This window comes from Etheostoma spectabile, chromosome 17 (genome assembly GCF_008692095.1).
Source record: "Etheostoma spectabile isolate EspeVRDwgs_2016 chromosome 17, UIUC_Espe_1.0, whole genome shotgun sequence".
NCBI lineage: Eukaryota > Metazoa > Chordata > Actinopteri > Perciformes > Percidae > Etheostoma > Etheostoma spectabile.
The window spans coordinates 2,814,277-2,824,788 of NC_045749.1; the positions used below are offsets into that span (position 1 = coordinate 2,814,277).

The following is a 10,512-nucleotide window of genomic DNA, read 5'->3' on the forward strand; positions in this document are numbered from 1 at the left end:
TGTGTGTCCTCCACAGTCACAGATACTCCATATGTCCTGAAGCTAAAAAAGGAGACAGATGGACAGCATGGAGCCCTGACAGCACAGCAGCTCCTACACACTGTGGAGTTGACTGACGACCAATCTGAACACCAGGCTGCTGGAGTCCTGTCAGCCCAGACCTGCTGCTGCTCTCTTCGGCCAGAAACACACTGGACACGTCAGACACACGCTTCACTGGGCTCGGTGGCCAGACAACTAGCTCAGAGTCTACAAAGTAACAGATTACAACTGCACCAATCCCGCTGAACATTCAACATTACAAAATGTGTTGATAAACTATAATACAACGTTTAATATGTACGTGCTTTTTAAGTGTAGGGCCAAAAAAAATCTCTTAACAGCCCAACTAAAGGTAACAGCAGGGGTGGAAGAAGTACTCAGCCCCTATACTTACGTACACAAACCACAGCCTAAAAATACTCCATTACATGTTACTTAAGTAAAAGTACACACGTTTTATCAGCTAAATATATTTAAAGTATTAAAACTACTCCTGAGAAATGGGTCCTTTCATAGTGTTGTGTAATTCTAGTATTAATATTAGAGCCCGACCGATAAGGGATGTTTAAGGCCGACACCAATACAAATATTTGTTTGTTTTTTTAAATCTGATATCCAATCCAATATATCGGCCTAAACCTAGAAACGCGTAAAAAAATATCAACAGACTTCTCTAATATTAGTTATTTGTAGTTATTTATGAGCTCTCACTAAAATAATTTGTTTTATTGTCACAACAGATCAGAGGAACATCAAAATATATTAAAGTTCTGATAAATAAACTGTATAAAAATACAAACTTAAGATAAGAAACTTAAAGTCCTTTGAACAAAAACACAATAATAAAACAATAATAAAAGTGTTGCCAACAGGGACGTTGTAGAGCGTCCTCTGGTGGACAAACCAACACTCATAACAGGTACCCCATGCTAGTAACGGGTTGGACCCCCTTTTGCCTTCAGAACTGCCTCAATTCTTCGTGGCATAGATTCAACAAGGTGCTGGAAGCATTCCTCAGGGAGTTTGGTCCATATTGACATGATGGCATCACACAGTTGCCGCAGATTTGTCGGCTGCACATCCATGATGCGAATCTCCCGTTCCACCACATCCCAAAGATGCTCTATTGGATTGAGATCTGGTGACTGTGGAGGCCATTTGAGTACAGCCAACTCATTGTCATGTTCAAGAAACCAGTCTGTGATGATTCCAGCTTTATGACATGGCGCATTATCCTGCTGAAAGTAGCCATCAGAAGTTGGGTACATTATGGTCATAAAGGGATGGACATGGTCAGCAACAATACTCAGGTAGGCTGTGGCGTCGCAACGATGCTCAATTGGTACCAAGGGGCCCAAAGAGTGTCAAGAAAATATTCCCCACACCATGACACCACCACCACCAGCCTGAACCGTTGATCAAGGCAGGATGGATCCATGCTTTCATGTTGTAGACGCCAAATTCTGACCCTAGCCATTCGACTGTCGCAGCAGAAATCGAGACTCATCAGACCAGGCAACGTTTTTTCCAATCTTCTATTGTCCAATTTCGATGAGCTTGGTGCAAATTGTAGTCTCAGTTTCCTGTTCTTAGCTGAAGGAGTGGCACCCGATGTGGTCTTCTGCTGCTATAGACCATCTGCTCAAAGTTCGACGTACTGTGGCGTTCAGAGATGCTCTTCTGCCCACCTTGGTTGTAACGGTGGTTATTGAGTCACTGTTGCCCTTCTATCAGCTCGAACCAGTCGGCCATTCTCCTTGACCTCTGGCATCAACAAGGCATTTCCGCCCAAAAACTGCCGCTCACTGGATGTTTTTTCTTTTCCGGACCATTCTCTGTAACCCTAGAGATGGTTGTGCGTGAAAATCCCAGTAGATTAGCAGTTTCTGAAAACTAGACCAGCCCTCTGGCCCAACAATCATGCCACGTTCAAAGTCACTCAAATCCCCTTTTCCCTTCATACTGTGCTCGTTTGAACTGCAGGAGATTCTCTTGACCATGTCTACATGCCTAAATGCACTGAGTTGCCGCCATGTGATTGGCTGCTTAGAAATTAAGTGTTAATCGAGCAGTTGGACAGGTGTACCTAATAAAGTGGCCGGTGAGTGTATATGTATATATTTTTTTATCGGCCATTATAAATGCAAATACTGATAGTTTGGGATATATCGGTTGGGCTCTAATTAATATGTATTAAACATAACTAACTACTAACTATATGTGTCAAATAAAAAAGCACAATATTTCCTTCCGTAGTGGTCTTAAGTAGCATAAAATGGAAATACTTAAGTAATGTCTAAATTGCACTTAAGTACATTTCACCGCTGGGTAACAGCTATGAGAAATTGTGGACCTATGTTCATACATTTAGGTATATGCCAAGGGTCCTAACTCGACAGTTAAGGGTAGTAGTCCACCTCCTCTGACTCATATAGCGCTGATGTTTTACACTCTACATTAGCACTGGGCCCGAGCAATGTTCGCTGTGAGCTAACCAAATATGTATAATATGAATAAGGGACAAAATGACAAGATATAAGACATGTGCAACTCAAATGACTGTAGGGTGTTGCGAGAGGGTTGGACTTACAGTACCTGACTGATGTCTAGTCAAAAGCGGTTGGTCTATGAAAGGGATTTTGTGGTTATGCTGATGTTATAGAATTAAAAAAATAAAAATTAAATAACAATTAAATATACCCACTTTCATATAATGCATGTGAAATGCTCTATACAGTTTTGGGGGACAATTTCTTTGAAAAGAAAAAACTAACAAAAACACTTCTCCAGCCTGGAGCTTAGAGATGCATTTTACAGACATAAACAATGAGCTGCACATACATTATAAAACATGAATATATCACGTGTCTGGATCATTAAGGACCACAAGTCTGTCTTCCAGGGGACTGTGGAGGTGAGTCAAGGGAAAAAAGCATGCCGTCGACGTCAAGAGACAAGTGGATAAAGTAATAATAAAAAACTTTTTTTTAAAGAAAGTGCCGGATTAATTAACACTGTTTTGGGCTCAACTAAGCAAGGCTAATGGAAACCATTTCTTGCTCTCCCACTTCATTCTTTTCTACATCTCTCCCCACCCTCCCGCCTCCCTTCTCCTTCCCCTTTCCTCCCCCTTTCGCTCCCCTTATCCTCTTTTCTTCACTCATTGCCTTTACTACATTCGCCCTCTCCCTCCCTATCCGTTTCCTCTAGGGGTTTCTCTCTCCGGCCTCCCCTCCTCTCCCCCTGCCCTTGTTCCTTCTTTCTCTCCCATTAGAAACATATTGGGGTGACTTGGACCATGAAATTAAAATATTAGTGGGTGACATCACTGAATATTTTCAATTCTCTGGAAAGAAAGAATAAAACAAAATCTGAAGTGTCATTAAAGGAAAAAGGCCAGGCAGAGGGTAGGTTAACATTTTAAACTATATTATCAGTGGTAGAAAAGGAAAATGCTACAAGAGTTGTTATAACTGGAGTCCCTCTGCAACTCTAGGAATCCTAGAATGAACAATACATGGAATAGGTTATATATTGAAATTATTTTCAATTTTTGAAATGAAGTTCTTTTAGCTTTCTTAAGTGTATTTTGAGATGACAAAACACACCTGGGGGCTAAAAAAAAGTTTCACATATTCACATTTGTTAAATTTGAAATTTTACAAACACCTTAACTGGAAAAGGACTCATCACCTATTACCTCCCCTTTTATTTACATTTGACTATATATGTTTGAAAACTGAGCATTTATTATGACCTCAAATCAGCAGATCACTTCACTTCCCTTTAAAAAAAAAAGCCACTTTTTCTTCATATGTAGGTTCAGCAGGTTCATCATTTTTCCTACAGTTTGCTTTTTTTTTTAAAATGTTTCAGTCATAGATGTGAATAATTTTCCTCTTCATTTGTGTTTTTACATGTTCCCTGAATTTTATCCAAATCTCACACACACACACACACACACAGACCACACACACACACAACACACACACACACACACACACACACACACACACACACACACACACACACACACACACACACACACACACACACACACACCACCAAATACTTATTCCACAGTGTTTAAGAGATAACTGTGTCTACATAAAATCATTACCCATCATTTCAAGTTAATAAAAAGTTTATTTTGTGATCCGCAAAAAAAGTATTAATGTTTTACTGATTCAGAATATGTAAGAATTCAAGTTTTCTTATGTGAAGGTAGACATGACCGCATGTCCTACTGTAATGCCACAGGAGTCAGAACTCAGGCCAGTAGTGCTGTGGGTTCACGTCAAAGAGGTCACAAAAGGGTTCGTGTTTAGTTTCCATGAGTCACACAACCTGTTATCGAGAATTTGCAGGCAAAACTCCATGTCAGGACTGGTTTAAGTCAGGGGTTTAATTTGTTTCATGAGTCTGGTGCACATGGACACATGTGGAAACAGGCAAGATTTTTTTGAAGATTCAGTGACTCGAAAAATATTGCTGCCGTATTACATGTGTCTGTCCGTTTCGGCTCCCACGTCCCCCAGGGTCATTTAAATCTACACCTAAAGGAAACAGTGGACATCTGGTTAGGTTGGAGGAGGTTTTCCTGTAATTTATGTGTGTGTGTGTGTGTGTGTGTGTGTGTGTGTGTGTGTGTGTGTGTGTGTGTGTGTGGTGTGTTCAGTGGGTTCATGTCTGGTGCTATAACTGTATGACCATAAAAACTGTTCAGGATTTCCCATGGATGGTGTCATGAGCTGTCTTCTCTGCAGACTCTCTTGGGGCAAATTAGGGTGAATGGCCAACACAGGAAACCTCTCTCTCTCTCTCTCTCTCTCTCTCTCTCTCTCTCTCTCTATCTTCTCTCTCTCTCTCCTTCTCTCCTCTCTCTCTCTCTTCCTCTCTCTCTCTCTCTCTCTCTTCTCTCTCCTCTCATCTCTCTCTCTCTTGGTCAGCACACATGAGAGTGGCTGACAAGATCCACTCACTCCTGTCTGTCTTCATCTATCCCTTTGTCTGAGTATACCTTCTCTGCCAACTTACAGTCCACTTGACAAACTTCTGTCTGAGCTGACACGGTCTGTTTAGCATCAAGTAGCGTTCAACACTCAATAGACAAATGCTGGTCAAATATGCAAGTGGCTGCTAGGGACAAATATCTTCAAATCAAAATCACGATTTGAAAGAAAGTGTTTACTAATCGGGAAGACCGCGATTTGTTCCTCTTTTTATTAATAGGGATTTGTCCAATTGTTACAAAGCTTGCAGGATATGTTTTATAACGAGGCTGGATCACATGTGTGAAATTACTTTGAAGTCACTATTAAGAAACTCAAGTAAATCATGCCTGTCCCAAGATTAAATCAGACATGTTCAAACAAATCTGCTTGTAACGGTGCTGCATTGATATCGTGGCAAATCCAGTGTACTCTGTAACTTTCATTACAGCATTATTGTATACTTATTGTGATGATTATCATCTAATTTCAGAAACTCAGATTCCACATTGCCTAGCTTTTTGAATAGCACCTGCTAATGTAAAACAAAACACTTCACAATGTTCACAATAAAGGTCAGGAGGAGAGGAAAGCCATTGTGCCCACTGAACAACTGGCATGCTCTTTATGTGAAACACTTTAATACCACTCTGTAGTAAAATTGCCACCAATTATAGATTTGACAGTTTAATCCCATTTAGAGTTGTTGTTTTTTTTTATCTCCTGCATCTATTAAGACTAAAAGTTCAAACTTAAAGTTAAAGAGTCAGGTGTTCCATCTTCATCATCAACCAATTTGCCTCGTTAGTGAATTACAAACCCAAAAAATTGCTCTTTCAGTTGGTCAGGGACGAGTAAAAAGCCCCGGCCCGGCTACTTATGTGACAGGAACAGGCCACACGAGACAAGAACTCAATGGAGGGGAAAGTGAAAATTGGCTCCACGCTGTTTGAGACGGACCCACTGGCTGAGTCTAAACCGTGTGTGGGCTGTATCGGTGATTAGATGGTTTCATGTCTTGCACTTAGTACATTCTTACTCAGTGTTGGACTTAACCGTGTCACTCTCTATCTCCTCTTTTAGACTACACATGTCCATGCTTCCATGCTGAAGGCACTATGAGATAACGAAATTAACTCCCCATACATGTGAGGGACCAGGAAAACTTAGCTAGTCATTGAATTACTTCAATACGTTGATGATATGAAGCCGCCTTCATATCATCCCCAAAGAGTTGAACACTGCTGGTTAGGTGTTAGCGCTTCTGTTTTGCGAATGTAAACCATTTCATCAAGACAAATTCCACAAAAGTGTACTTATTGTGGCAATAAACCTTTGTCTCTGGGCTCGACATTAACTTTTGGAGGTATACGTTTCACTTGCCCATGCACAATAGTCACTTGTCCGAGTTTTTGTGTGTGTTTTGCAAATGCAGAATTCTAACAAACTGTTGAAAGCATCAACTATCGACATCAATACAATTCGGTTGAAACAGCAGAAACCAAATGTGTCCCAGGTATAGATTTCCCCTTCAACAAGAAAAAAGGATCTCCAGACAACATGATACACAGTATCACTCTCGTCTCGTTGTGAATCTTTGGTTTGAACTGGGCTCAAGTCAACTTGCAACAACTCATATTTGCAGTGTCAATCCAATCCACGCTCGTCACCATTGTTTTTCCTTGTGTTTTCCGACACCAGCACTTGATCATGACCTGCCTGTTCCTAAATGTGCTCGGTGGTGGGGAAGTAGCCATCCTTAGATCACTTCACCAGATCTGTTTAAATTGTTGAAAAAAGAAATAAATTGGTGTTGTGTGCAGCGAATCAGAGGCCTGGTTCCAGGCTTAGTAAAGTTAGTGGTTTTGCAAAACAAATACATCACAAAAAGAATACATCTAAATGTACTGTGTATTATTTGTGGGTAAAACTTTGTCATTTACTTCTCTCCTTTTGCCTCGCTTCTGTACACTGTTAACTCCAATAAGTCTCAGCCAAAATAGTCATCTCTCAACGTCTCTCTCCCCTTCCTGTCCTGGCTGCTATTCCTCTCTCTCTCTCCCTCCCTCTCTCTCTCTCTCTCTCTCTCTCTCTCTCTCTCTCCTTGTCCTTTTAACCCTGATGAACGCCGTATGTCGTCACATCCATATATGGGCAACACTATCTGGCTGCCGTCCATGCAGCCAATTAGAAATGGCAGATGAGTCGGAGTCTGTCCTTTGGAGACCGAGGTCACCCCGGCAACTATCACCGTGGTAGACCTCATCGGAATTCGCACCGAGCCAATCATCTCCTCTCACCTTCATTAGGGATTCGGTTAATGTCAAACCAGCATCCGACTGCTCTCTATTTTGCTCTGTCACACTCTCACTCCCTCTTTTTTAAGCACTCGTGTGTAATCCCAATCGCAGGGTGTTATCCCTGATGCACTTGCACACTTGTATGCACGACTCCTTTTTCTCTGCTCCTTTCGATTAGTTATTCCCTTTGTCCCAGCTGATGAATAAGCTCCCGAGATGCAACACTGACCTGCATCTGGCCTCTTTGTCTTCCTCCTTCTTCCTCTCCTTTTCTCTCCACACGACCAGAGGTATGAAATATATCTAATACTTATGCTCTAAGGACACTACATTAAAGAAGCCTGAAAGCTTCCCCACACCCTCATAGGGGGTTTCAGTTATTGTGGCTGATTAGACCTGTGCTTAGTTTGAAGTGGACCAGAGCTTAGATGGCAATTAGGTCACAAGTCTTTTCTACCAATAACAATGATAAAGCTGTCATTTGTCCTGCCCCAACAGGTGCACCAGAGTTAACAAGACACTCAGGAAGACCAATCAGTCTACACACACCCACACAGTCCTGGAGAGAGGTCTAATCAGCCAGATTTAAAACACCTGTGTGGGTCTTCAGGGCCCTGAAGAGCTATGGGCGTTTCTCAATCTGCGTTCTTCTATGGACGTGGTGTTCTCGTGTCCCTGTGAAACGTCATCTTCTGTTGCCAAAGTACTGTCCCAATACGCAAGTTCACATTTTGCCATGAACAGTTAAAAATTCTCGGCAATGTTCTTGGCAAGCCCATTTTACCGAGGATGCATTGGTGCTATGAACTTGGCAGCACCCGTATCCCAAAAATCTTTGCTATTTGTGCCATCTAATTCATCACTAAATTCACTTCTGAGAACATTTTTGATGAGAAATGAACCGTGTAGATTTTGAATACAGGCACTCTTATGAAAATAGATGGCAAATTGACAATTTGCGCTGGCGTTTTCGGAGTTGAGCAGCTCCATAACGGGACGCGGCAGACCGCTAGCGCCTGCCGGGGCAGCTCGCCCCAAAGACCCCACCGTAAACTGGAGGTCTCTCAGAGCGATCTGGTTCATAAGAGGCTTTTATTTCCCTGTTAATGGGTCGTTTATTCAAACATCCCAACACATGTCCATCAGAAGATTAAAGGGAATCCTCTAGTAAACTGCCGCTTCGGAGTTAAACATCCCAACACATGCCCATCATGACACACTGGGCACCAGAGCAGCGGGCAGAGACGGGGGGGGGGGGGGGGGGGGGGGGGGGGGGGGAAGCAGCATCTGACAGGGTAGAGAGATACCCGTTTCTCTACGTGAATGACATTTTGACATGCATTTACAGTAGATTAAGCATTTGATTCATACTTTTATTATGGTGTATTTTGTTTTATAAAAAAATACATTTTAGAAGTCCAGTTTCAGTCTGTATGATAAACAAACCGTTGCACATGTGTACACACATGCTATGCCGTGTCATGTAGACTTAGTTTGTATTGCTAATTTCCAGCTGGTGTCTCTGGGCATATGTCGTGAACTTACATAATATGAAAATGATAATTCCACAGTAATAGGGACAGCTAGGACGTGCCAGTGCATACCCATTCAGAGAGGTATGATTCTTATTTAAATTTAAAGTGACTAACACTAATACACTAATATTAGTAGGGATCGCATTCTACTGTTTTGAATAAATAAGGGTTGTTTGAGCTAAACCATAAACATAAAAATAAAAAATTGATAAGTTTTATTTATCAGTATTATTGCAATAGTGGTAACGTTATGAGGTTTTCTTGTCCGGAGCTTGTTTATACTGCACATAAAGTGGTTATGTTGGTGTGTTTTTTATTTCTAGCTGTTATTTGGAGCACTGCAGGCGGTGATAACAGCATGAACACATCGTCTCAAACTGTTAACAGCGTTTCGTGCGCTTGTGAACTCGCAAGTTAATTCTCCCAAGAACAACCAGCAAGAACATTTCTCCCAAGAACACAAATCCGTTTTTTTGCATCCTTGAGATTGAGAAGCAGCCTATGTGATAAATGAGCAACTTCCATTGAAATACATGGGTTGCCATCTTGGAACTAGAGCTGCAAAGATTAGTCCATTAATTGATTAGTTGTCATTAGGCATGGGAAAAAAAAAATCTAAAAAATCGTATGTCATGATTTTATTTGGGACAATTTTGAAAATTAATTATTTTCCCTTTTACCAATCATTCACCTAAATATTTTCTATTGATACGGTACTGCCGACGGCGACAACATCATACTCTTTTCCAACAAAACAGACAGAAAGCAAAAAATACATACATGTGCTTCAAAGAGTAGTAACGTTACGTTTTGAGTGGATGGCGAGCGCGAAACGACACAATGGATGCCAACAGCCCTCGTGTTGTCTTCCCGTCAACCATGAAACACTATTACTATTACTAGTAACTTTTTCAATGCTGTGGGTACTTTTCAAATGTTTTTTCCAAAGTTATTTGATATTTCTAATGTTGACATATTCAGAGCTTATTTCAAAGGCCCATTTTTTGTGATAAAAAAACTGAAAACGGGTCAAATTTGACCCGAGGACAACATGAGGGATAAGGTTCTGAATGGAAAGTTTACTTTTTTTAAATTGCCAAATGGTTTCATTGACGAGACCAAAGTTATTTGTGGGATGTTGTTTTTTTAAAGCTTATTTTCGGGGCTTTTGTTTCCTTTATTCAGAAAGACAGTGGATAGATAGACAGGAAAGGTGGGAGAGAGACGGGGGATGACACGCGGCACGGCAAAGGGCCACTGCGAGGGCCTCAGCCTAAAGGGGGCGCACGCTCCCACTGGGTGAGCTAGGGGTCGCCCCTGATCGGTGTGTTTGGTTGTTGTGAACGGAGCGATCATCGCAGCACGGCCAGTCTGAAATACCACTTCATGGCCAAGCACACAGCTAATGCCAATCCCCCCCCCCCCCGTCAGAGTATTCTTTTCACCCTTTTATTGATGGACAGTGTTACATTGTGTGAGAGATTATTTGCTCCAAGTGAGAATGTTACGCGTGAAATTCAACACTACAGTACGCTATATGCCAGTGTTGTTTTCAATAAAATAAACATTTGCACAAAGTGAGCCGATCCACTTTTTCTAGTTGATAAGAACATTAAAATGAGAAAAAATAATGGGACAAAAAGA

At 41.4% G+C, this 10,512-nt stretch overlaps 2 long non-coding RNA genes across 2 annotated transcripts in view; one reads left to right on the forward strand and one right to left on the reverse strand.

Annotated features, from left to right (window-relative positions):
- LOC116705019 (uncharacterized) overlaps positions 1-9,646 on the forward strand; it is a 12,513-nt gene extending 2,867 nt beyond the window's left edge. The window contains exon 3 of the long non-coding RNA XR_004335821.1: positions 9,635-9,646. This is a non-coding gene — a long non-coding RNA (uncharacterized LOC116705019). The remainder of the gene's footprint in view (positions 1-9,634) is intronic.
- Positions 1-10,512, reverse strand: part of LOC116705018 (uncharacterized) — a 21,131-nt gene that overhangs the window by 8,934 nt on the left and 1,685 nt on the right. The gene's annotated exons all lie outside the window — the stretch shown is intronic.